A 7,025-nucleotide genomic window follows, 5' to 3' on the forward strand; every position below is an offset into this window, starting at 1 on the left:
TGTGCATAGGGTCGCTATGAGTCGGAAACGACTCGATGGCACATAACAACAACAGCACCTTAGCTCTCAAAGGACTTTTGAATATTTTTTACAGAAATCATTTGGCTGATGCCAATTGTGCCCCTTCCCACTTTTACCAAAGTGTGAATTTTAAATGAAGCATATTTGCTACAGAAAAAGAAGAGTTTTTTTCCCCCCTAGGAGATTCTCCCAGTGTGATATATCATCTGATTTCTTTTCTTCTTTTTTTTAAATTTTTTTAATTATTATTTTTGTGTGTGTACCATCAAATCGGATCTGATTGGTATAGGAGGAGATTGTCCCTCCTTCAACAGAGCATCTGGTGGATTCAAACTGCATATCTCTGGGATTGCTGTGCAGCTTCTTGCCACTGTAATTTGATTTCTTGAGTGCTGCTTCCATTGGTGTTGATCATGGATCTGAGTAAACTTGACAATTTCAATCTTTTCTCTCTTTATCATGATATTATTTATTGGTCCAGTTGTGATGATTTCCCCCCCACAATATTTTTGTAGTATTTTTATTTAAAAACTATTTTTATTTTATATTGGTTTGCATACAAAACTCTTTTAGCATGTGCTTTGTTTGTATACATTGTACTTTACCCATTCCTCTATTAACATTGTGTTTCATAGTATCATTTCCATAGTTTTATAAACTTAACCATCATTGATCCATGATCATTATTGCACCTTTTCAGGTCCCCACTGGATCTTTCCTAATTTCTGCAACTTTTCACTCTGCCCACATAACTCTGTGCCCTCAAGATATGCCCCCACCCCAACCTGAACCCCGCAACACTTTCCTTTCCCCTTTGGATTTTTGTATATGTCTTACTAGAAATCCTTCTGTTTTTACAATAATGGTTTTTGCAGTATTTGTCCTTATAAGATTGAATTAGTTCATTCAGCATAATGCTCTCCAACCTCTCTCATGTTATATAGTATTTTTCAAAATCATTGCTCTTGAGTGCAGCATAGTATTCTATCATGTGAATGTGCCACAATTTCTCAATCCATTCCTTTGTTGATGGACATTTTGGCTGTTTCTCTCTTTTTTTTGCTATTGTGATTAATGCTGCTATGAACATGAGTATACAACTCTTCATTTGTGTCTCAGTTGTGTTTTCCTTGGGGCATACTACAAGAGCAGAATAGCTGGGTTATATGGGATTCCTATCTTCAACTTTTTGAGGAAATGCCAAACTGCCTTCTGCTGTGGTTGTACCATTTTACAATCCCACTAACAGTGAATGAGAGTTTCAATCTCTCCACATCCTTTCCAATATTTATTGCTTGCTGTCCTGTTAAACTCTACCACTGCTACTGGGGTGAGATGGTATCTCGTTGCAGTTTTGATCTACATCTCTTTTGTTGCCAGTGATTTTGAGCATTTCTTCCTGTGTCTGTTGACCATCTGAATGTCTTCCTCTGTGAAAAGTCTTTCCATGTCCCTTGCCTATTTTGTAATTGAGTTATTAGTCTTTTTTTCTTGTGGAGGCCCAGAAGTATTCTGTAAACTTTCAATTATGAGACCTTGACTGAGATGGCATTACCAAATGTTTTTTCCCCAGTCAGTAGGTTTTCTTTTCATTCTACTGGGAGAAGTTTTTGATGTAAACAGGAAATTGATTTATAAAAGGTCCCATTTGTCAATTTTGTCCTCTCCTGATTGTGCATTTCTGGCTATATTTGCCAGTCTATTTATACCATAGGCTAAGGTTGATCCCATTTTGTCTCTTATGATCCTTACTGTTTGGGGTTTTACTCATAGACCTACCAGTATATGTCATTATTAGATTTATTGAGTGCTGCTTCCTTTGGTGTTGATGGTGGATCTGAGTAAACTAGACAACTTCAGTCTTTTCTCTATCAGGATATTGATAAAGACCTCTTTAAAATATTAAAAAGATAGTCCTTTGAGAGGACTAAGGTACATATGACATAAGCAATGCTATTTTCAGTTGCTTCATATGCATGTAAAAGCTGGAAAATTAGTAAAGATGATCAAAGAATTGATGCATTTTTATGATGTTGGCAAAGAATATTGAGTGTACTTAGACTTCCAGAAGAATAAGAAAACCTGCTTGAAAGTAGTGCAGCCAGAATGCTCTTTAGCTAAATGGCAAGACTTGACTGCACATACTTTGATTATGCTTCTAACAAGGATCAGTCCCATGAAGGACATCATGCTGGGTCAAGTAGACTAGCAAAGAAAAGGGAAGACACGCAATGAGAAGGACTGACACAGTGGTTGTAGAAGTGGGCTCCAAGATAAACAAACACTGAGGTATAGGACTGGGCTGTTTAATTCTGTTATGTATGAGGTCACTATGAGTTGCAACTGTCTATATGGGACCTTACAAGTGTTGTTGTTGTTTTTGCTATGTGTCATCAAGTTGTCTGTGACCCTATTTACAGCAGCTCTGAAGCCTGTGCTGTCCCCAGCAAGCCTCACCCATTCCAACACACCAGCCTCTGTTGCTCCAGTTACTGTATCAATCCAGAGTCTGTTGTTCATAGGGTCACGATGGGTCATATTCAACTCAATAGCACCTCACAACAACAGCAATGGAGAATGAAGGCTGTGGATTTTTATTTTCATGATTAAATACTTAAAGCAATGTTTATTTTCTTGCTTTCTATACAAGCAAAGTGGTGTCATCTGCATCTCAGAGGTAGTTTATGAGTCTTCCTCTAATCTTGATGTTGAGCTGTCCTTTATATAGTCCAGATTCTCAGATTATTTGGTCAGCATACACATTGAACAAACCTGCTGAAAGGATACAATCCTGGTATATTGTTTTCTGATTTTAAATCAAGCAGTATCCCCTAGTTCTATTCAAATAAGTGTTTCTTGGTTCACAATACCAGTCCTGTGTTAGCCCAGTAAAATGTTCTGGAATTCCTATTTTTTATAATGTCATCAATAATTATAAGGTTTTTATGATGTACCATCGAGTCAGAACCAGCTTGTGGCTGCTCACCCTCCAGCAGATTTTCAGAGGCTGAAACTGCACAGGAGGAGTTTGCCTACCTTTTTCTTGAGGAGCAGCTGGTGGATTTGAACTGCATACATTTGTGTTGGTGGCACAACTTCTTACCAGTAAGCCACCAGAGCTCCCTGTAAGGATCTATTTCTTATCTTTATGTTGAATAATAGCATTTCAAGGTTAATATTTTTCAAATACCAAATGGAAAAGCTGTGCATTTTTTAAAAAAAGTCAGATAACCAATTTTTATAGAAATTAGAGGCAGGACTATTTACCTCCTAAGTAATGAGGTTACTTTAGGAGGAGCTCTGCTGGCCTAGCCCACAGGAAGTTGTGCAGCTAATTCAGACGTCATGCTGCTCTGGTGGTTCAAATCCACAAGCAGCTCCTGGGAGAAAGGTGAATGAATAATCATTTGTACAATTTACAGCCTTGGAAAACTGCTGGAGACTCAACTAGGGGCCAGTTGCGATTTTATGGCACTTGGTGAGTTACATTTTAAGTACAGTCATATTTATTTATTTATGTTGTTCACAATTATACTAAATGATAATACCATTTAAAAAAAGCATGGGTTGAATATGTGCAAAAGGGGGGATTTTGTCTACTTTTTAAAATTAAAAGGCATTTTTACTTATAATAGAAAGAAATATAAAAATGAAACTTAAATTATCTGGGAGTGAATAATTTAAAAGTGATGTATGATAGGATGTTATGGTTATCACAAGAGTCCACAGTTAAGGTTGCACAGTGGAATGTACTTGGGACGGTGGGAGGGGTGCGGGGGGATTCTGTCCCAGGGAAGGAGTGTTTCTTTTACTTTTGAAAGAGAGGAGCGAAATGGGGGAGGGGTGGGCCGGGGGGTGGGGGGGAAGAGAAGTGCAGCAATGAATGAATGGAAATCCAAAATCTCTGTAAATGCTCATTAAAATTATTTTAAAAAAAGAAAATAAAAGTTACAAAAATATAAAATAATTTTAAAACAAAAAAACACAAAAAAGTAAAATTTTACTACAGTAGCCTTTATTTTGGGTATATTTTCAAGAGGGAACAGTTCTTAGAGAGATATATCATGCTGAGAAAAGTGAAAAAGTCAGTGAAAGAAAGGAAGACCTTGAAAAAATATGGGCTACAGGGAGTTCTGGTGGCCTCGTGGCAAGAAACTGTGCTTCAATCCTGAAGGCTGGTTTGAATCCTCCAGATGCTCTGCTGGAGAAGGAGGGCCAATCTCCCCTTGTGCCAGTTGGATCGATCCAATTTGACCGTACACAACAAAGGGGGGGGCCACACACTCACTCACAAATATAGACTGACACAGTGACTGCCACAATGGGCCTGTGCATGCATGGCCGAGACCATGAAGATGGTGCAGAAAAGGACACATCAGCTCCACAACATTTAACAACAATGACTAGGATAAGGGAATCTCTGAAGCCAGCTTAATTCCAGAACTTTCATTATGCTGTTCCTTAATTTCATGTTTGTCTTGCTTATCTGGTACTGCTGCAACAGAGATCTGACTGGTCCAGGAGGAGGTTGTTCTTCCTTCTCCAGCAGAGCATCTGGTGGATTCGAACCATGTGCCTCTGGGATTGCAGTGCACCTTCCTGCCACTAGGCCACCAGAGCTCCCTTTCTTTTTATCTTCTTTATCAACTTCACAGAAAGAAACTGTCCACAGCATCAGTAACACAAAACCAATTCCCATGAGGTCAGACATGTCCCCCCACGCTCCTATTCCTCCTTTTGTTCATCTCAACACCACTCTTATTGCTTCGGTGGGTTCAAAATCCGATAGTTCACAGATGACAGTTAATTCTCCAGTTCAACCATGGCGGCTGCTACTGTCCCAAAATGTGTCTTCTATTTCACCGGATTAGGGGAAGTCTCTTTCCTCTTCTATGGCAGATGACAATTCTTATATAAATTATTTTTAAAGATATCCTACTACTACTACTACTATTCATTGTCATCAAATTGGAATGAACTCAGAGCTGACTCTCCAGCAGGTTTTTCAAGGATATAAATCCCACTGGAGGAGATTGTCCATCTTTCTCCGAAAGAGTAGTCTTGGATTTGAACTTCCTACCTTTGTGTTGGCAACACAACTCTCTAGTAAGAAAAGTAGAGAATTATAATGGATCACACTTGTACCTTATTGCCAATATTCACTATACTAATACAGACAAATCTAATTTTGCTTAAAATGCTATTCTGTTTTATAAATGCCTTTAGCCTTTTGTCATGACAATTTGTTAATGTCTTTTAAAATAAAGAATATCCAATTTTTCTCAGTTTCACCCCAACCCTGATGTCAGTCCTGTTCTATAACAGTGGCACTATGCAGTATTTTTCCTTTTTTGACCGAGATATTTCACTCAACATAATGTCCTCCAGGGTCTGAGAAAAATTGGATAAATTTTGTATACTGCATTGAAACAGATGAGGGAGAGAACAGTTTAACAATGATATATGATTGGGTATTATGGTGATGATGGGAGTCCAGAGTGAAGGTTGCATAGTGAAGGGGAGTCCAGAGTGAAGGTTGCATAGGTGAAGGGTATTGGGGGGTTGGGGGGAGATTGTATACCAGTGAAGGAATTTTTCTTTTACTTTTCAGAGAGAGGAGTGAACTGGAGGGAAGGGGTGGGCGGGGAGAAAAAGGCAACAATGAATGAATGGAAATTAAAAATTTCTGTAAATGTTCATTAAAATTAATAAAAGAAAAAATAAAGAATAATATAAAGTTTAAGATATTAATTACATTATTCTTAGGAATTATTTCAATACGGAACAACTAGTAGTACTAAGGTATTCAAGGTGTGTCACCTTTGGGAAATTTGGTTCACTGACAAATCCACAGAGAATTTGTACTGTGATCCTTTCAGAATTTATTTAGCAATAGAAAATGGGCAGTTAGGGTGGTATCCATGTGACTGTAAATATGGTCAGATTTGAGTGCAACAGAATGAAATCTCCAAGGGAATCTGTAACTTAAAGGAATCAGGTGATTCTAATAGACACAAACTTATCCAAATGTATTATATTTAGTTGGTGAATAGGATCAGATTGGTTGACTGATGAGGCATCAATGAGAAGGATCAATAGCGTAGATGGAATCTTGACTAAGCATGTCAGGGCATCCAATGATAGACCTTGGCAAGTCTATCCCTAAAGAACAGCAGAACTTTTGTATGCTGTTGTGTCCCGTCAAGTCAGTTCTGAATCATAGCTGTCCTCTCGCAGGTTTTCAGAGACAGTAAATCACACAGGAGATTGCCCATCCTGCTCCTGCGGAGAAGCTGGTGGATACGATTTCTGTGCCTTTGAAGTGGCAGCACAGTGTCTTACAACTAGGCCACAGGAGCCCACACTGTGGTTGTTAGCTGCTACCAAGTCGACTACAACTCACAACGACCCTATTAATAATATATTGGAACTTCGCCCTGTTCTGTCCCATCCTTAAGACCTCTGATATGTCCAAATCCATTGTTACAGGCACTATGTCCATCCACTTTGATGAGGGTCTTCTCTCTCCCAGATCCTCTACCTTTCCCATCATGTCTTTTTTTTTCTTTCTAGGAACTAACTCCTTTTAGCTAAAAAACAACTAAGATCAAGTGACTTCCTTTGTTTTAATTCCATTCTTACCAAATATTATCTTATACTTGACTTCTCTATATTGACAGTATGTAAATGTACTCAAATTGTTAAGGCTAAGAACTTGACGATAGTAAAACTATCACAGGAAAAGCCAAATCTAAAGCTCTGTTTGACCCACCCACCCACCCCATCATAATTAACTCAGCTGTTGAAAATGTAACAAATATCCACCAGCATCCATAGAAGTAGCATCAAAGAAATAGAATGATTTCTTGTATTGGGCATATCTGCAGGCAATAACCTCTTTAAAGTACTCAAAAGTAAAGATGTAAGTTTGACGTGCATGTGACCCAACCCATGGCATTTTTCATCTCCTCATGTATACATAAAAGAAAGCAAAAAAAAAAAAA

The sequence above is a fragment of the Elephantulus edwardii genome, unplaced genomic scaffold (assembly GCF_000299155.1).
Source record: "Elephantulus edwardii isolate Elephantulus edwardi_28Jun2011 unplaced genomic scaffold, EleEdw1.0 scaffold00105, whole genome shotgun sequence".
In the NCBI taxonomy this organism is placed as follows: domain Eukaryota; kingdom Metazoa; phylum Chordata; class Mammalia; order Macroscelidea; family Macroscelididae; genus Elephantulus; species Elephantulus edwardii.